This window comes from Thalia democratica, chromosome 3, assembly GCF_965202585.1.
Source record: "Thalia democratica chromosome 3, ktThaDemo2.hap1.1, whole genome shotgun sequence".
NCBI lineage: Eukaryota > Metazoa > Chordata > Thaliacea > Salpida > Salpidae > Thalia > Thalia democratica.
In genome coordinates this window covers 14,722,214-14,744,098 of record NC_139167.1, presented here as the reverse complement: position 1 = coordinate 14,744,098, position 21,885 = coordinate 14,722,214, and positions in this window count along the sequence as shown.

The following is a 21,885-nucleotide window of genomic DNA, read 5'->3' as shown; positions in this document are numbered from 1 at the left end:
AGGTAGAAATTAAATAGTTGAAAAAATAGACACAAAATGCATAATTAAAAAGCGAAATAGAATCGTTTTAAATAAGAAATAACAGCACAAAATATTAGTTATAAATATAAAGCGTTTTTAATTTAAAGCATTCATATACGTAACTAGAAACTTCTATTTTCAAAATCAATTAGTAAAACGTCAAATTTATTTGATGTTTCATTAATATGTCAATTAGAAAAATATGTAGATATTAAATGTTGTCTTAACAAAAACTTTTTAAAACACTAAAAAAACTAAGAAAATTAATATATTATAGATATGAGTATATTAGTTTAGACAGCTTACAAGGTTTTTACGCTTTTTCAAACTGTTATAAAAGTTCTATATTTAACTAATTTCAAACTTTGTAGATAAAGCATTCACGTACTTAGACTAAGATAGGTTTTTAGAATTACACAAAATTTGTTGATTAAAATCAGAAAAGTTATGTAAGATTACTTTTGATAGATGTTCTGAAATTAATTAATATACAAAAAAAAATCAGCTATAGTTATATTAACTTAATTTGCACACATATATATATATTTACCGGGCGGCAAGCTGTTTTCGCTTAACAAGATTTTTTTGCACTTTTTGAAACTTTTTTGACAAAAAACCCATTTCTGTTCACACACCAGCATTTTGACTTGTGGCACTGTTAAAAATAAATTAAATTATTATAACATTAACTTACTTAAATATTATATCTTAAAAAAATATTTTTTTAAGTGTACGTTGATGAGCATTCTACAGTTATGCTTTAGCTTTTATTTTCGAAATCATCTATAACTTTATGTTATAGTTGTGTTAGCTCACTAAAAATACTAATCACCGAAATTTTTATGAGTTCAGTAGTAGTTTTAATAAATATGGTTGTATTACTATAAAAAATTATTCATAAAAAACTCACAATTATTTGCTCTAAGTCTTAAAGATAATTTGATACCAAACTATTGTGTGTAAAAATATTTCAAGCTCAAATAAATTTTACATGTTATATTATAATTTAAGTTTGATTTAGGTATTTTAAGCAATAAAAGTTAAATAGACTAGAAAAAAACGCATAAATATTCTTTGTTTGTCAAGTCTTATCAAAATAAACTATTGATTTTCAGAATCGAAACTTGAGTATCAGTTACGAGAAATGTTTTCTAAACAAAATTTACTATGACGCGATAGTCGTTCTAAAAACTAAAATTCTTGGAAAACACTTGTCAAAACTCTTTATAAAGGTAAAACAATTTCTTAAACTGGCGAGTAACAGTTATTTGTTTTATCGAAAACTATGCTATGTGAAAATTATATCTTGTTTTAATCATAATAGTTGAAAACTCACAGTTTTTTTAGTTGTCGAGTAAAATCCATCTTTAGTACAATGAAGTTTCCAAGATTTAATACTTTTCTTTTTCTTTAAATATCTTCTATGGGCTTTACATGGGTTCTGAAATTATGAAATAAAAATGATAAAAAAATGTTATTACTTTAACCATATAGCTGTAATAAAGTAAGTGCAAAAATAAACGTTTTGAATAACATTAAAATTTATGTTTTCTACAACAATTCACAGAAAAAAGCTAATTTTTAAAAGATTAAAAAAATATTTCTCAATTTAAATTAGTTTTATATTCATATTTTATATTTATACTTAAATCAGTTATTCTGTATGTTTTCTCACCTTAGATTTAGCGAACTTTTTAGGTAGCCTGTTTCTTTTTAGCATCTTTTTATTTTTCTGTTGTCTTCTCAAACACTTTCTTCCAAACTTTTTTCCGCATTTTCTTCTACGCTGGTTTTTGGTTGGTTGAATTTTTGTTGCAGGTTTGTCTTCAAAAATTCCTATAAAGTGTATAGTTGTTATAAGTTTTTAAAAAAACAAACTTAGTTTTAGGTAAAATGTTATTGTATTTTAAGATACTTTAATTTTGGCACAAATTATATGTTTAAAACTTTTCCGTCGATGTACAACAAAAAATTGCAAAAACAACTTTAAGTTAACTTTTAAACCAAAAGAACACACTTATTGTGTAAAATACAGTTTTACTTAGAAAAACCTAAACTTAAATGCATTTAAATTAAAAACATAATATCATTTTATTTATTTGCATTATAACCAATAAACAAACTTGTGTCTATTTTGCTCAATTTTACCACCAAGCTCAACTCATCAACCGACACTTTCGTGCAAACATTCACATCAATGTTCTCCATATCCACTGGCAAGCACAATGTACCAGTTTCACAGGCATCCAGGAAGGGGTCGCAAGATTCAGTCTCCCTAGCAACGCAAACCTGGCATGACGTCAGCATGGTGGTCAGCGTGGTTTTGACGTCACAATCAGGTTTTGTGAGGTTGGGGCAGGCGTAAGTATCGTTTTCAAACATTAGGGGTGCGTCTTTGAAGTACTGATCTGAAAACATGGCTTCGTTGAAACTCTTTGGTGCTTGTTTGAATTTCGCTTCGTTGATATCGTCTGGTGTTTGTTTAACTTCTGTGTCTGAAGAAGTGTTTTCTATGACTGGTGTAGCACTTGAGTATAGAGCAGTTGAAATTAGAATTAAAAATATTTGGTACATTTTTGTTGTTTTTTTAATCTGTAAGACAACAGGTATGTTTTAATACTTCGTATTCTAAATGTTTTTTGTCTAAAGTTTAAAGTTTTTGTTTGAAATAAAAAAATAAAAAGTGTGCTTTGTCATGTAGTTTTCTAAAGACAATTTTTTTTGATAACTAAACTTATTGCTATTTATGGCTTAACATTTTTTTTAAGTATCAAAGCAATTTAAACTTTTTTTTTTCTTAAAAATACTCTGTCATCATTAATTTTAGAGCTTCTAGTTCAAGAAAACACTTGATGTGGTGTATTTTACAATGTCGAGCCAGTTTTAAGTAAATTCAAAATAAAAAAAAAGAGAAGAGAAATCGTCTTTAAAAAAATACCTTTTTCATTTTCGTTTTTCTTCTGAGAAAATTTTATTTTGCCAAAAAAATGAAATAATTTGCTTAGTTTAAAGAAATTTTATAGAGTTGGTAACTGTTTTTCCGCTAGTTGACTTTACACACTATATAGTTATTAAAACTATATACTGAAAAAGGTTAATTACATATAACTACTTTATACGTTAGTCAAAAACAACAAGTCTGAACAAAATACACTAAACAAAGTAAATTTAGCTTACTAAACTTTAGAACAATTGGCTTTATTAAACAGTTAAAAATTTGAACTTATAGATTTCAAACGCCAAAGTTTAATTGTTATAATTTTATGGGGAACCGCTTAATTCCCGAGCGATCTAATCCGAGAACCGCTTACAAACCAAAGGTAAGGCTTAGGGGTAACAGTTGTAGTAAAAAAAGAAAGTAAATTAAAAAACAAATTGGGTGGAAATTATAATTATATCATTTTTATTATAGTGTTTTATAATTATTTGTACAGCAACTTTTTTAAAATGTAATGAAGAAAATGTGCGTGTTGGTTTTAATACAAACAAAAAATAAATTTTTGATTTTGAAACTGCCAAAAAACAAAATTTACCATTTCTGGAAAATTGCCTTAAAGGAAGTTTTTATCAATAAAAAAAAACTGTAATAATTTTAAGAGCACATCGACAGTTTCAATTTAAATACATCTTTTTATATTTTAAAGACGAAACTAACTAATCCACTGCGTATATATGACACAAAATTAAATATATAAAAAAAGTCATTCAGTAATCAGAAATTTTTTAAAGATGAGTTTAGCAATGAAATATTACTATAACTTATTTTAATATCTAAAAGCTTTTTAGCAAACTTAGATAACTTAAAGTATCAAAAAGACGACAAATAAGTATAAATAAAAACAATTCTATTATTTTTAAAATTTTCAGTTAAAATCACTAATTAAATTTAACAAGTCTAATTAAAAAGGTTTAACCTAGTTTTAAAAGTGTTGATAAAACCTGTTAGAATAATAAAAAAAGAAGTTCAAAATTTTCTTCTATGGTATTCTACTAAAAATTAATCTTTCTGTTTACAGTATAGCAGCTACCAGGAAAATTAATCATGATTTACTGAGTTTTTCAAATGAAGCATAAACAAAAACTCAAGTGCTAAAACCTTGAATCGAAAATAAGTTTGGCATGCATTTGACATGCACTTGTTTGTGTTCTCTGCTCTAATTGGTTAATAATTTTGATTTTTTTCTTTTGGTTGGTTAATATCGTGAAGACCTGGAACTGGTCATAAAACGTTTTTACCTATTTGCGGTAGCATTCTTTTAAAGCACTTGAGGTAAGAGTTGCGATTTAAGCGAAAACTTTGACAGAAGAATTCTGAGAATAATATGTAAGTCTTGGTAGATTTTACTCGGAAATTGCAGAATTGTTATGACAAAATATAAACAATTGCAGCTAGTTTTATTTAAAACTAATATAATCAAGAAATACTGTAAAGTTTAGTGTAATTGTGAAATAATTACTAAGAAATTTCAGAAAATGTTTAAATTAGGTAATCAAAATTTGAGGTCTCGCAAAGTAAAATATGTTTATAGGTGTACATTTTTGCAGGTGGTTTTAAGAATATGAAGTGACAACCATTCTATACTTTACTTTGTTTATTTAAAACAAAGTCAAGGTTTTTATACTTGATACAATGTTAAAGGTTTTAATGTTTAACTTAATCCAAACAAAAAAAGTTTCGTCGACTAAAACTGACTTATGGTTTAAATTTAAGCTTCAGTTCAAGAATTTAGCACTTTAGACGCAATGTGAAGATGCATTTCAAAAGCAGGGTTGTTATGAATAAAGTTATGTTAAGTCGTTAAGTCTGTATATTTAATACTTTTTTTTACTATATACTACTTTATGACTAAAAGTAATACAGTCTAAGTATAACAGATACGACCATTAGAATTATAAAAACTATAAAAAAAAAAAGCTCGTAAAGCAACTTTTCTTATGATATATTTAGTACTTATTAACACAACTAACACTTACACAACAAAAGTGACATAATTTAAAATGTAATAACTCTATAACAATTAAACTAGTGTTTCTAAAGAGTAGCTTGTATAAGTTTAGCTTCTATTCATTAACTGAAATGCTCTGAGTAAAGTATAAAACTAAATAACTTGTTATAGCTTTGTTTAAAACTAGTTTTTTATTTCATAAACAAAAAATGACTGCTGATGTATTTTAAAATGGTATTCCAACTATGTTTCTACATTAAAACAAAACATATAAAAATTTTATTTTAAATATACCCAAAAAAAAGTTATATCTTAGTAAAATTCTAACTGTTATTTTTCTTAACAAATTATATTTATCAATATGAGAAATACAAGTACAAATAACTAAAATCTTAACCTTATGTAAGAGAGATATCAGCATATTTATATAGTTTAGTTTTAAGGAAGTAAACTGTTTACATTTCCGCGTATAGCATAATTATTTCTAGTTTACCCCAAACACAAACGTTTGTTAATTCAATAAAAACAATTTAAAATTTTGATACAAAAACCGAACTTGTTTCAACTTTGATTTATATATTATTTCCTCTTTTATTTGAAATTAAATATTTTTCGACAAAGATCAAAAATTACACTTTTAAATGTAAAAATATCATAAATAATTATTTTAAACGTCAAAATAGTTATACAAACAAATTATACAAGATTTTGTAAGTTTTAATTAGTCATTTAGCTGTAAAAAATTTCTTGAAAAATATCTTTTTTTTTATTTGAACTATTAGTTTAAAAGCTTTTAAAAGAAATTATATAACTTTAGTAAAAATTTTTACGCTATTATAAATACTCGGTAAAAATATTTTGAAATAATGATATCAATTTTAGCTACCAAAAAAACTCTAACAAACAAATTGATATAATAATAAATCAATTTTAAATGTTGTAAATTTAATTTATTCATGGTTTTGAGTTAATATACAAAACCTTTAATAATAATAGTAATTATTAGGTTTAAATATTTTTTGTTTAGCTTGTAAACTGCTAAAAACTATTTATTGAACTTAAATTTTAATAGTTGCATTTAAATAGTTTTGTTTCTTTATTAAAATAATTTAACATTCTAAACGCATATCAAAAATAAAACAAGGTTTTATAAAAAATTAATAATTTTCAATAAAAACCAATTAAGCTGAAATTTATCAAAGAAGCATTGCTATCAATATCATATAAAATTTTTGTATACACTTGCAATTTTCCATCGAGTTTACAAAATAATCTTTATGTTTACAGCTGAAAAAATAATTCAGGAAACTTATTTCAATTTACTGAGTACTTTAACCGCAAACTAAACAAAAACTCAAGTGCTAAAACCTTGAATCAAAAATGAACTTAGCATGCATCTTACATGCAGTTTATAACTACTTAATTTATTTTAATTGGTTAACATTTCAAATCCTACTTCAATGATTGGCTAATTAGTTCAAAGGTTTTGTCGGTGTGTTAATTAAACATTTATCTTAATTCTCGGTAGCTGGTTTCAAGTTTTCATTCGGAAATAATTTGATTTTCTTGAAACTAGAATTGCGATTTTAAGCGAAAATTTCGGCAAAGCTTTTAAGTTTATTCCAAGAATAATGTGTAAGTAGTTTTAGATTTTACTAAGAAATTGCAAAGCTGTTATGACAAAATTGTAAACATTTGCAGTTTGATCTTAAGAAATATTATCTTAGTCTACTTATGAAATAATTTTACTAAGAAATTGCATAAAAGTTACATCGATAAATTTTAAAAAAATTGCATAAGTCAAATAAATTTTGTGACAAAATATAAACATTTATTTAAGTTTTATTTAATTTATTTTTAAAACTATAATGGAGCTGTTGTAAGTTAAGTATCTAGTGATAATATGGATTTTTACTTACAAGTTCATAACAACTCAAAATTCCTTAAAGCTTAAAAAACAGTTTATTAAACTAAATTGCTAAAGAGTTTTCAGAAAAATAGTTTTGGTCTTTATACTTACTTGTACTTTCTTTTACAAAAATACAGTTTAATCACTTTATTTTTAGAAATGGAATATATTAGCTGTTAAAAAACTTCTACCGGTTCAGTTTAATCCTTAGAAAGTTTTGTTATTGAACCAACTAATATGAAGCTAAAGTATATAATGGTATAACTTCAAATACTGTTTTGAGGTCGGTAAAATTAAAACCCAAAGATATATCTGGCTAAAAATAATAAACAGTTTCAGACTTATAGGTGTTTAAGTCAAAAGTTGTAAAAATGCAAAAACATGTACTAAAAATGCTTAAGTTAGACTAAAACAAATGTTTTATTTTTGTTACACCTTTTCTTAACGCCAACTAAATATTTTTCTATTTAAACAAAACTTAAGTATGAACCTATAAATAAGTAAACTCCTTCAAGTATATTGATAATTTTAGTGTCATGCACATTTTTTAACCAGAAAATACAAACTCCTTATAGTAAAAAATGCTTGCTTGCAGTAATCAAAATGATTAAAGTTGTTAAATTAAAAAATATTTTTCTTTCAAATACATATTTTAGTTTTAACTTTTTTAAGAAGTCATTATAGTAATACAAATTAAGCTTTATGAGGTATTCAGTTCGTAAAGTTTATGAGAAAATATCTTGTTACTATCAGATTAAAACTAGTTTCAAAAGTTTGTGAAATTTTACATAGTATCATCACTTGTATTAAAGCAAATAAAAAAATTTGCATGAATACACTTCCTTTTAATAAGAGTCACTTTTTTACAAATGGTTTTATATAAAAAAATTGTAGGAATTTTCAAAAGGTAAAACATAAATTACTTTTATTTGTAATTAATTTTTGTTTTTTAATAAGTATAATTACTTTTAGTTGACCATCAAATTATTCAAGATCATAGAGAACACTTTTAAAGAAAAATCATTCTGTTTACATCCGAAATAAAACTTCCATCTAGGAAAATTCATCATGTTTTACCGAGTATTTCAAATGGAACATAAACAAAATCTCAAGTGGTAAACCTTAAATTAGAGATGAACTTAGCATGCATTTTACATGCAGTTTTTCTGATGATGTGATTGGCTATCAAGTCATGTTACATCTGTCTAATTGGTTGATAGCTGAAGAGGATTTTGTCTGTGTGTCATTTCACGTTTTAGTTTTTATTCTCAGTAGCATCTTTTAAACGTTTTAGTCGGAAACAACTTTGTTTTTTTGAAAGAGAGTTCGAGAAAATTTTCGACAAAAATTTATGAGTTTATTCCAAGTAGTTTTGAGTTTTACTAAGAAATTGCAGAATTGTTATGACAAAACTATAAACATTTGCAGATTTTTTTTTAAATTTGGTGGTTTAGAAATATATTAACGAGAAACTCAAGAAAATGTTTAGATTAAAATAACAAAAAGGTTCTTTGAAAAAAGTAGTTTAACTTATTATAAAAGTGAATAACAAAAAATTAACTTTGATCAAAACTTAACCTTTATGGTACTTTGTAGTAATTTTTATTGAAAGTATGATTTTTTTTTCAATTAAGCTGTGTTATACTAAATAAATTCATAATAAAAATGTTATTAAGTATAAAATAATTTAAACTAGATATACGTAGTAAATAAGTTATTTAAGTTAGACTACATTATAATAAAAACTAGTTTTCAAAAAAATTAAAAAGTTATTTTTTAGAGAGTTTTTTACTACTATTATATTAAAAATAAAAAGGTTACATAGTTTTGTTGTTATCTTACCTAAAATAGTAGTACTTGTTGTAAAAAATATGTAATTATCTAGTTAGGTTATAGTAAAACATTAAAAAAACTATAAAACACTACAAACTCTAGTGTTTAAAATTTCAGCTATAGTTTTAAAAGTGTACAAAATGTTTTTACATATTAAAACTTTAAATTGGTTAGTTAATTTGTAAACTATGAAAAAATATTGTTTTTTGCTATTAATATTTTTTGATTTAAAAAAAAAATAAAATAAGGATAGAGAAAATTTGTTAAAGCTTTTTTAAACTTAGCTTTCAAATAAAATTAAAACCATTAAAGTCAAAAATAACTTTTAATTCCTCCTCAAATATTTTGTATTTAATAACCATAAAACTGTAAATTAAAATATAAACTTCTAGTTTTTAGTCAAAAAGCGTTCTTGAAGTTTATATTGAGAATCATCAAAACATAACTATTTAAAACTTTAAAATCGGTTTAAACTTCTTAAAGACGGTAAAGTAGTTATATAAACTACATTATACAATCTGTTATAACTCTTTGTTAGTTATTTGATAGTGTAAGATAAGTATTTAGGTTTTTACAGATAGTACTATTATCATAAATTTTATCTATTGTTATATAATTTTATAACTACTTTTTGAGTTTTTTGAATCTCTACTTTGAATAAGATTAATGTTATATAAATATTACTTATCTTTCAACAAGCTTAAAATTGGCTAAAAGACAGATTAAAGCTCATTTTGTTTTTATTATAATGGTAATTTTATAATAATTAATTTGACCACGTTTCAAAAGACTTTGTTAATAAAATCATAATGATTTGTCTCCTTCTTTTTATATAAGTTTTGAGTTTTTATTTAAAGCATACATACTGTTCGATTTGTAAAATAAACAAATAAAAAAACATAACAAAAACTAAAGAAATCTTAAAGTCAATATTAGTATGATAAAGTTTGATTTATGAGTCTTTAAATTAAGAAATTGAAAGTCTTAAGAAAAGATTCGGAAAACATTACTATGCATAAAGAAACACTTTAATGAATACGTTCAATCTGTTTTTTATTTATTTAAAGACAAGTAAACATAAGAAAAACTCGGAAAATTAATCTATAAACTTTATATTTTTTTAAATTTTTTATACCACTTTTTGTGCTTTTTATCATCAATAATAAAATAAATACCATTTATACTTTATACCTTTCACTTTCAACAAAGATTATATTTGAAATAAAAAATCTTTAAGGTAAAAATTTTTCAGATAAAGAACTCAAGAATTTAAATACAGAAACATCGTTCAAGAAAAAATCTCATATTTTAACAGCTAAATTTGATTCATTCAAAAAAAAAAATATATTTAAGTTTAAACTTTAGTAGTATCATACTTTGTTTGTTGTATATCGATAATTTCAATTTATAACTTCGTTGTAACATTGTTACAACTTTGCTCAAATGAACGATTAATATATTTACAGACGTTTTCCGCGAAAATTCATCACAGTTTACTGCGTTCTTCAAAGGAAACAAAACAAACGATGTTGAATCTCAAGTGTTAATAACTGCACAGAAGCATGCACTTGTTTATTTCTTAATTTCATTGGTTCATCAACTAGATTGAAGCTGTTTGATTGGTTTATTTAGTTTGAAGGCCAACACTGTTGTTTCATTAAACCTTTAAACAATATTCGCAGTAGGTGATTTTCTGAAAACAAAAGTTGCAGTTCTAAATGAAAACTCTGATAACACTGTCAACTTCAAGTTTGTTCTGAGAACAGTACGTAATCATAGTGAATGTCAAAAATTTTATGACAAAATTGTAAACTATATCAGCAAACTTAAGTTTAATAAGTTATTTTGATAATATAAAACTAACTGAAATCAGTTAAGTTGTGAAATAGATAAATATAATAACAGCAATTAAAAACTTTTTACGAATATAAGAGTAAGATTTTTTATAAACAAATAAATTGTAACAACTTTGTCAAAAAACGCTTGTTTATTTTCATATAATTCTGAAGAGTTAGAAGTTAAAAAAAACTTAAGTTTTATCTTGCTATTGAAACTTTTTTCAAAACAACTACAAAAAATAATTTTTAGTAACTATCAAAAAAATTAAGTCAAAAAAGTTTAAAGTTTTCAGAAAACATAAGTATTTAATAAAAAAACGTTTAAATGTAAACTTAAATCATGATATTATTATTTAACGTAGCAAAAATGAATTCTAAATAAAACAAACTTGTAATGTATACAAAAACAAACTGTTTCAAAAAAATTATATTGATCAATAAATTTGTTTATAGACATTTATTAATGTAATTATTGACAACCATGTAATTTAAGAAAAGTCGAAACTAGAGGTGCAATCTTTGTATAAACTTTTTACTAAAAGAATTAATCAATTCTTACTAAGACTGGTATAGTTTTTAACATTAAAATTCATTATCAAATTAAACTTTAGATATAAAAAAGCTGTTATGATTTGAATAAATAATGTAATTAGTTTACTAAAACAAACACTAAAAGCTATTTTTAGAACACTTTGGTTGTACTTACTGTATGTTTTATAAATCAGTCGGGGTAATGGCTAGTAAAAGGGGGGGGGGGGACGATTTAAAAAACTTGGGTAGTAAGGCAAAAATGACTCACGTATTTTATGGTCTGTAGTGAAGTGTCAAAAAAAAGAATAATTTAACAGAGGATATGAACTTATACTAGACATCTGAGGTTTGCAATAAAAAGTGAAGAAAAAAGTATAATTGCAAGAGATGTTTTAAACTTAATATTCTAAGGTTTGCCTGCCAATCGCTCAATAGGGGAGTTATTTTTCAACCTTCTACCCGGGGGTGATTATAAAGATGAAAAAATGAAAAATAATGATTTATAGAGATAAATCAAAGTTAAATTTTTGCCGTTACCTAAGTCTCGTATCATTAAAAGTTAGAAATATTGTAAGGAAACGGCATCTTTAAAATGGTATTAAATATTTTGAATGTTGAATCTTAGAATTTTTTAATATGAGATGCAAAAAAGTAAAGTTACAGTTAAGATAAAATTTAGAGTCTGATGTAACAATTCATGCGCATTGTATAATATACTATTAGTTTGTACAAAGAGAAATTCGAATCACAATTTGTCTGCAGTCATAGCTGGTGTCAAAATGTAGTTTCCTGAAGCTAAACTCTATATCATTTTCATTGTGTTATGTAAAGTGTTTGTTTAGCAATGTTTGTTTTTTATGTATTTTTGTAAATTAAAGTCTTCAACAATTTAGTACTCATTTTAGATAAAAACTGCCGAAAACATCTGTCTTTTAGATTTAATTTATTTGTCAAAGTTTTGAATTTGCTTTTGAAAAAATTCTAAAGTAAAGTCATTATATTTTCTTTTGTGCATGGTTTCTTTATATTTGTTAAAATTTGCATATGTTTCTTTATAACAACCAAACAAATTATTTTTTCTACCTAGTTTGTATAGTTAGCTTTATAGTTTGCACTAAGTAGCTTTCGGTATCATATGGTTAAGTTAATATTTTTATTTATGGTTTATAGTTGTGATTTAAGTTATATTGTAAGTATACAACTCTAGTTATAAAAGTTATATCCATGTTTATGGTATGTTTTGTTTTAATCAATTTTTATCCGCTAGAAGGTTTTTGTTATTGTAGTAGAATTAGTTGGTATAGTAAATTATGACTCAACATACTATATAGATTCAACGTTTTCAAAGTAAAAACAGCAAGTTATTCAATTAAAAGTTCTTAAAAATTTAGTGTTTGTAATCAAAATGGACTACCTCCTAATTTTTATTCTTTGTGAAGAAAAATATTTTGTAAAAACAGTGTTTTTAAAATTTTTCTAAATCGCTAAAAAAACTGCTTAGATATATAGAAAATTAAGAAAAACCACTTAAAATCATTTCATATATTAAAACAGAAGTTAAGTCGAAAACATCTTTTTTATATTTATAGAAAACAAAACAAAGTGATTTATTTATTTAAAAAAAATTTATGATACTAGTAGAAAATTACATTAAACTCATAATTTTTCATGTTTAAAATAAAAAAAAGGTTTGTAATTAAAAACAAAAATTACATTGTCAATTCTAAATACTTGATTTATTTTTTAGTATGAAGTCACTGTTATACACGACGAAACTATTATATAATTTTGTTACAACTTTTAATTAGTTGTTTATTGTGTAGGATTTCTAAGAAAATCCATTTTGTATTCTGTACTACATTTTGTTTTGACTGATTCGTAAAAGCTAGTAGAACCGTTTGTTTGTAGAACGTTTGTCATTATCAAAGAATTATAAAGTACTTACTGGTTTCAAGTGATAAGTGAAATTAAATTATTGAATTATAAGAATACTAAACTAAAAACGTTACATAAACAGTTGGCTAAACTACAAAAAAGAAACTTTTGTGTTATGTTCAGTTTTAGATATTTATACGGTATATTAGTAAAAACAACTAAAGTATTAGCAATACACACATTTTCAAAACATACTACTTTTAATATCGTTCAGTTGTTTTTTTAACATAAAGCTTGTTAAAATATTAACGAAACATAAAATTTTTACACATCTAATAAACAGTAAAGATATCATAATACAAACTTATATCATTAGTTTTATTTGCTCAAAAGATTTGGTGCACACATTGGAAATCACTGGTATATAAACATACACTAAAAAATTTAAAAAATATTAAAACTTTTACGTAACCATAACTTTTTTTAGTACGGCTGTAAACATAAAAACAATATTATGAAAACATTTTGTCTTTCGAAAAACAAACACTGAATTTTATGTAGTTTGAGTTAAAAATTGATTTTGTAGTTTGCATTATAAAAATATCGGTCGAACATTTATTTAAAAACACCAGTCTATATTTATTTCAATAATTATTTTTGTGTAAAAAATAGAATTATTAAAATATTAAAAAAAAAAATAAAGTTTTATGTTCTTCATGTTGCTTATTATTTATTTATTTATGATAAAAATTTCAGATAAAAAAGATTAAATTCAAAAATTTAGAAAACTTTACAACTATGATTTTTATTTGGCACACCAATTGAACTAAATGTTTAATCATTTTAAAACTTTTTTCTAAGAAGATTGATCATAAAATACTGAGTATTTCAAACAAAAACAAAGCTGAAAGAAACGTTGAATCTTAAACTGCATCTGTTTATAAGTGATTTTTTTCTTTTGTATTATACTGAAATACTAGGTAACAAACAATGATAAAAACATATTAGATTGTTTTGCATTGTTAGACTCGTTATTTTTTATAAATTTATTAGTCAATAACAAAATGACATGTTCAAATATTATACTTGAAAAAATTAGTGTTAAAAATAATCTGTATACTTATATTATCTAATTAACTACCAAACTAATATTATCTTAATCCTAAATAGCGTTCAAGAATTTTATACAACATCACTTTATTCATCTAAATTTAAATAATTTATGATAATTTTGAAGATGTGTAAAGAAAACTAGCAAAAACAAATTAAAAAAAATTATAGGATAATGTACGAAATAAATTAAAAATACCTGCGACGCAATTGAGAAAACTATATAGCTTTTTCGCTTACACGATAAATTTTGTGTAAACAAACGAATTGTAATAACATAGCGCTGTACAACTATCTATATATATATATATATATATATATATATATATTTGAAAATTAGCATGTAAATTAAAAATATCAATTTAGTATTGTATTTTGTTCACAAAATAACTTAAACTTTATCTTAACTTTAACTACAAAAACTTTCACGCAGTCCAAAAATCTTTGAATTTATTTAGGTTTAAATTTGCTATTTGCTCATAAAAGGTATAAAACATTACAAAGTACGAACAAAACTAACAAATTTGAAATAAATAAATGAAAATTTATAAAAAAAAATATTAGTAAACTCTAACGTAAAAAAAATATACTTAAATGCAGTGACTCATAAAAATTAATTATAACTAAAAAAGTCCAACCTAACCCTAATTTTAAACATTAACTGTCATAAAAACAATCTTTCCACTACTAATTACTATTACTAAGAATTGCTGTTAACTATTCAGTACAAAATTTATTTTAGGTAAATGGTTTTTAATTAAGTCACTTTTGATTATATACAAACAAACAACTTACGATGTTATTTATGAAAACAAAAATTCCAATACAATTTTAATATCTGAGTAATTAAAAAATTTATGTTTATATAAATGAACTAATAAACAAAAGTTACATAAAAATACATAAAAAATTGTTTTACATATGATCAAAAAGCTTATGTTGTTATAACTTTCCTGATTAAAACAAACAACTCTTCTTTCAAAATAAAGAAATCCTGCAAAAAACGGTCTTTTAAATCCTCCTCAAAAAAAAGTTACTTAAAACTAAATAATAATTACATTATACAAAATAAATTTTTATTTTTTTATTTGTAGCAGCTTGTATTTATTTATAAGTAAACTTTATTTTGTTTTTGTTTATTGTTTTTAATTACTCTAGCTCTTTTATTGGGTAATAAACTAAAAGTTTGCGTTATGAAAGGTTTAAAGTTAACAAAAAAACACTCTTTAAAAGAAGAGATGTAGTTTAAAAAGTAACTTTTGAGTTTATTGCTACAATTATTGGCAAAAATTCTTTGAAACATCAATAATGTTGTGAGTTATTTATAAATACCCGTTTTAGGTTAACTAAAGAAAAGTATAATTTGTATTAAATGCTGGTTGTATTTTATAATAAATTAAAAGTGAATAACATTATTTGCTTAGCTATTCAAAGAATGCAGTAAATAATTTTAAAATTATAAACAAAACTAAACAACTTAAAATACTTTAAAAGATTATTACATTCACAATTGTTAATTAGACCTGTTCAAATTAAAATTCGTTAAGTAAAATTTAACAGTTTAGTTTTTGTATATAAATTTAAAAAAAAAAGAGATAATCTATTCCTTTTCCAAACTAAAACTTTGTTTATGTTACATAATGCGTATACTTTAAAAAAAAAAATTACAATTATTTATTAAAACTTTCACGACTAAGTTAAAAAGCTAAAACTTATAGTTTAATAATTTTTCACAACGGTGGTGTTACAAGAACTCAGTCAGAAGTTTTATTATTATATATTGTTTATTGAACGACAAAAAACACTCAAAAAGTTTGGTCCAAGGACCTGGTGCTTGAAAAAACCTTTCGGTTATCGAGTCATACACCAGAACAGTTTAATGCCATGTCCAGGACTGTGTATTGTATACTATTTATAAATACAATATTTTTTTTAATTAGCAAAAAAATAATATAGCATAATTTAGTTAGTTTTTGTTTTGATGTTGCAATTTGTTTAATGTAAATAATTTTTTATTTAAGTTAAATAACTGTATACGTCTTACAAAAATTGTACACAATGAAAATACTATTTTAGACCTGTATTGGTTGTTCTAATCGTGAAAATTATTAGTTTTAAATGTTAAGATCATAGTTAACAAATAAAATCAAAGTTATTAAAATTAGTTATTAAAAACACAAACAAAAAACTACGAAAAACTCTTTTGAATTCATTTTTCAATTTTAGATTGGGTTTTGTTATTGTTTTTAAACTTTAAACGTTGTTAACAAAGGACGTTAATTAAATTTGCATAAAAGATTTTTAAAATGTAAATAAGTAAAAATAACATCCATGAATGGAAATGTCGTACAAACTAAGACTGAAGTTGTCAGTTTGCTACTATACTTAATTACTATACAATTACTACTATACTTAATTACTACACAATTACAACTAAATTTAATTATAGCTATATTTTTAATTAAGTTATTAAATTTTGATCGGTATGTGAGTTTTCTATATGCTGAGAAGCTTTCTTAAAAATTAACTAATGTTCAATACTAAGTTGTTTTGTAAACTCAACACTAAGCAGAAGTTTTACTCGAAAATGGAACTATTATATAGTTATACCATAAACTGATATAAATGACTGTATTATTCTTTGAACATGTTTTTTTAAACAATAAGTAACGACTTTATTGATTTTGAACCATAAGTTTACTTCTTTATTTAAACATCTAAACATAAAAGTTTCACTACACATAAATAAATGACCTATTGAGAAATAATAAAAGATATTTTAGGAAAATGACGTATATGAAGTACTATTAACTGTTTACAAGAAAGTTTTAAAATGTAAAGTTATATTGAGGAGCTAAAGTTTTTTTTTGCTTTTTAATAATTTCCATCTAAAGGGCCGGGTTTTTATCAAAGTATTTGGCATGCAATTATTAAGAATCTGGTAACGATTGGTATTAAAATTTTAAAAAGTGAAAAATTGTGACAAATTTACGTCTTATTAACATTCTAAGTAATTTTTCTTAAATTCAGTATATACTTACTAAATGTTAATGTAACTAATACCAAATTAATAGTTTTAACTTTTTGTTTTGCCTTTATATTCAAGTATAGCTGTTTCTAAATAAATTATTTAAAAAAAGCTGTGAACTTTTATTAAAACTATGTATTGTTGTGAACTAGAAAGCTTTTAATCTTTTTTTAATTCATGGAAAAACATTTCAATAAAGTAAACATAATTGATAGATTTAAATCATTGTATACGGCAAAAAGTACTTACATATTTTATATTAATCAGTTCTTAATTAAATAACTTTTTAAATATAAACTTTTATTCCAGCAACAATATTTTAATATTAAAGTTTCTCAAACAGTTCTTTAGGTTAAAAAATGTCAAGCAATGTATTTAGTGAAAAAAAAATCTTTGTTAATTTCTGAAGTATAATTATTTTTATTTGTAGCAAGTAAACTTTTATTATTTTTTAAATTAAATAATATATTGGCTCCATGTGAATTATAATTCTCTATAAAGATTTTTCTTTGTTTCTGTTAATAAACTTTATTTTAAGTATTTAGTATGTTACTTTAATAAAATCTTAAATTATAGAAAAATAGCTTCTTTTAAAAGAAAATAAAAACAAAGTAGTAAACTTTCTGACAAATTTAGAAGAAAAATAACTCCTTTTATTTAAATAGCTTCTGAAAAATAAAAACAATTTTATCTTTAAAATTCAGGGTATAACTATTTTTTTTAGTAGTCAAAACTTATTTAAAACGCCTTAATTTATCTGATAGTTACCAGTATAAATACAGCAGTACTACATAAAAATTTAGCAAAAAAAAGTTTTGTTTTTGTTATAAAAATAATAACAAAGATAGCAGAAAATATTGCTGCAGCTGCCTAACTTTCTACACTAAAATAAACTTTATTATTAAAACGTATGTTTTTTTAACCTGTGTTTCTTTTTGTTTTTGCTTTTATACTTACAAACTTCTTAGTTTTTTAAATTTAAACATAATTTTATTTAGAAACTTTTTTAGTTTTAGATATATCTGCATTAAAAGCTTTCAACTTTTTTCGCACAGCTAAATCTGGTAAATTTATTTTGTCAATTTTTACTTTAGTAAGACCAAAATAAAAATTTTAAACTTATATCTGGTGTAACTAACTTTGAAGTAATGTATTTTCTAATTTAACTGTTTTAACTCTAAGAATTTTCTTCAGGAAACAACATAGTAACTATAATGACATACATTAAGTCAAATTTATGATAAATAAAATACGTACTTAAATATTTATTAGTCATACTAAATAACCACTTCAAATTTTAAGGAGCTTTGCTAAATTTAAAAGCATTAATTAAACAACGATAATTTTAAGTGTCGACCCCTTAATGTAAATAATTACAAGTAGTATTGAGTATGCGCTTTTAGTTATAAAACTTTATGTTGAAAATACATCTTTTTATATTTAATAAATTTACTTCAAGGTAGTAATAAAAAATTAAAATTTTCAATTACATTTTTACATAATTTAACTTAAGAAACAAGTTACTACTTTACTTTTTTGTAAGTTGGATAGGTTTTGATTGGCTTTAATTATAATTACAAAACAAAACTTAAACTTGCAATGCTTTTATAAGTTAGTTAATTCGTTTTACTAGGTAGTGTATAAATTTTTCAGAAGTTTAAAACAATATTTAAAAAAACTAAATTATCTAAATTTACCTGCATATGTATTTGTTTAGGTGTACATCAACTATGATTAAAGTTTATCTATAATTGAAAGTTTTGAACCTATTTTCTTTTTGTTAAACAGTAGTTTTAATACTTTTTTAAGTTCGTTTAGGACTAGTAAAAATTAATCTTTAAAGTCGTTTTTAACATTAAATTAAATTCATATTTAATTTAATTCAATTTAATTAACATCATAGTTTACTGAAGATATTTAACAGTTTTCAGTAATAAGAAAATTAAAAATTTCCAAAAAATAGTGCAGCAGTTAAGTCTTTTTAAAAAATTTTCTTTTTAATTATAGTATTGTTTTCGGTTTTTTTATGTTTACTGATTTAATTATCGAGATAGAATTTTTTGTTAAGTCTCAAGTTTTGTTTCTGATGTAGTTCTTCTAACTGCTAAATATTTTTCTATTCTAATAAACGATGCGTTTTGTACTTTTTCACTTTAAAATAACTTTTTATAACTTTTTTAAATTATACAACAAAAAAATAGCGTTTTGTTTGTAAAATATACAGCAATAGAACTAGTTTTATTTTGAACGAAAATACACCTTATAAAGCTTAAACAGCAAATTAAAAAAAATTTAAATTTTTCAAACATAAATACAAGCTAACAATATTTTAGTAATTGTATAATGTATTTTAGTAACAGCACATTTGAGTATTTTCTAAAAACACTTGCAAAAATTAAATTATCATACAAATAAAAACACCTGTTGTTTTGGAGGGTAAAACTTCTACTAAAGTGTTCACAAGTTGAATAATCTAGAATTAAAGCAATTTATCAAATTTTATTACCGTTTATTTATTGATAATAAGATTTAATACCTGCAAACATTATATTGTTAATTAGCATAGAACAAATGCCAAAAGGAAGTTTTTGAGCTGAAATCATACCAGTAGTTTTATTAAAAAAGGAAAAACGTAAAAACTTAAATGCAAATTTTGACACAGTAGGTATTTTTCATTGCTTTTTATTTCATTGATCATAGAAATATAAATTTTACTTAGAGAAGAAATAATAAATTGGCTAAATAAATCAGTATAAATACAGCGTCAATAATAAAAAAATTATTAGTTTTAATAGCTTGTACAGCATGATAACGTTCAAAAACTTGAAGCAGTATTATTAGAATTAAAGTGTTTACAATACAAGTATTTTACTAAATACAAACAAAGAAAGTATTAAATGATTCAAAAAAACTTAAACACTTACAAACTGTGAAGTATTAGAAAAAGATGTTTTTATAACGATATACTAGTATTAAAAGAATTATTTTTATAAAGGTCAAAAATAGGTATAAAATTAGTTATTTCAATATAGACTATGAAAAACATTATTAAAAATACTTTTTTGTGTTTAGAAATTTAAAATGTACAAAACATCTATTACCCTGATAATAATATCTATTTTCTTGAATGCTATACAAGCAACAGTTAAATTAACCTCTGATTCTGAAGGTGTTTCAAGTAATTTCAATAAATCCATGTTGTCCGAGAAATACGAACAAGACACTCTCATTTTATACAAAAATCAGAACTCATTATGTCCCAATCTAACCAAAGGTGATTGTGAAACAAAAGAAACTAGGAATTCTATTTTAGGTAAATTAAAAAGAAAAATATTTTAAGGTAATTTATTAAACATCAAAACACAAGATACTAGCGAAATAGCTTTAATAAACTATTAATCAACCGATGCTTTCTAAATTTTGGTCATCTGTAAAGTGTGAAGACTAAAAAAGAACAAAAATTTTAATTTTATACAAAAAATAGCATTTAGCTGTATTATAAAAAATAACTTTAAAGTATAACATTAAAATAAATTTTTGGAAAATGTAAAATGTGCATAATTGGAAAAGGAGAAAAGTGTGATCAGGTTTTGGACGGGTGTGAACAAGGCACTATGTGTTTACCTGAAAACTTACAAGATTTAAATGGTGTGAATACTTGTCAAAAGTTCAATTTAAAAGAATGGAAAGCGGTAAAAAAAGCAAGTAGAATTGAGAAAAGTTTGTTTATTTTTAAAATAAAGTGTTAGATTAAGTTTTGTAAATAAGATTTTCCTTGTTGCTAAAACTTATCAACTTTAATTATTTTTTATAACAAATACGATGCTAAAATGTTCTGGTGTATGACTTGATAACCGAAAGGTTTTTTCTTGCACCAGTTCCTTGGACCAAACTTTTTGAGCGTTTTTGTCGTTTAATGAACAATATACATTAGTATATATATATAACTTAAAATAAGTTTTCTTTTGATAAGCATATGTGAAATGAAATTATAATTAAAATAAACTTTGTACACTAATAACAAATAAAATATTTAATCTTTAGAACGTAACAGACTGAACCGAAAGAAAAAAATAATAACAAAAAAGTGTAATAAAAAATGTCAAAAACACCAGAAAAAAATACAAAAGTTAAACAGACTGCCTAGAAAGTTTGCTAATCGTGAAGTAAGTTTTTTAGTTTTTTTACCAACAGAAAAAAGAATCTTTTTTTTAGATAGTTAATAAGTTTTACTTGACTTATTATACTTTATAACTGAAGTATAGTTTAAAATTTTCAAAATGTATCTAAGTTTGATATCTATCAATTATTTACGAAAAAGTATAACAGCTTAAATTCTTTATTAAATGTATTTTAGAAACCGTGCATAGCTCATTGGAAATATTTAAACAAAAAGAAAAATAAAAATTTATGGAAACTAGTTTGCACAAGGGACGGATTTTACTCAGCTAAAACTAAAACAGTAAGTGTTGTTACGTCACAAACAAAAAATAAATTCTTACGTCATAATTAAAACAATAAAATACTTTAGCTTAAACTTGGTGTGGCTTTAGCCTTATAATCTTTAGTTAAGCCTTGAATATTTTTATTTCTTTGAGGGAAAATATAAGAGTAAATAAACTTTTTTTTATCTAAAATTACTACTCAGCTTTTTGGTATAAAGATATTAGACATTTTAAAAAACAAATTAACAGTAAGTATTGACAATTGAAATAATTAAAAAACACTAAAACTTTAATTCGATTTTTGTTTTCCTATTTAAAAATAAGACAGACCGTTTTTTTAACGAAATTT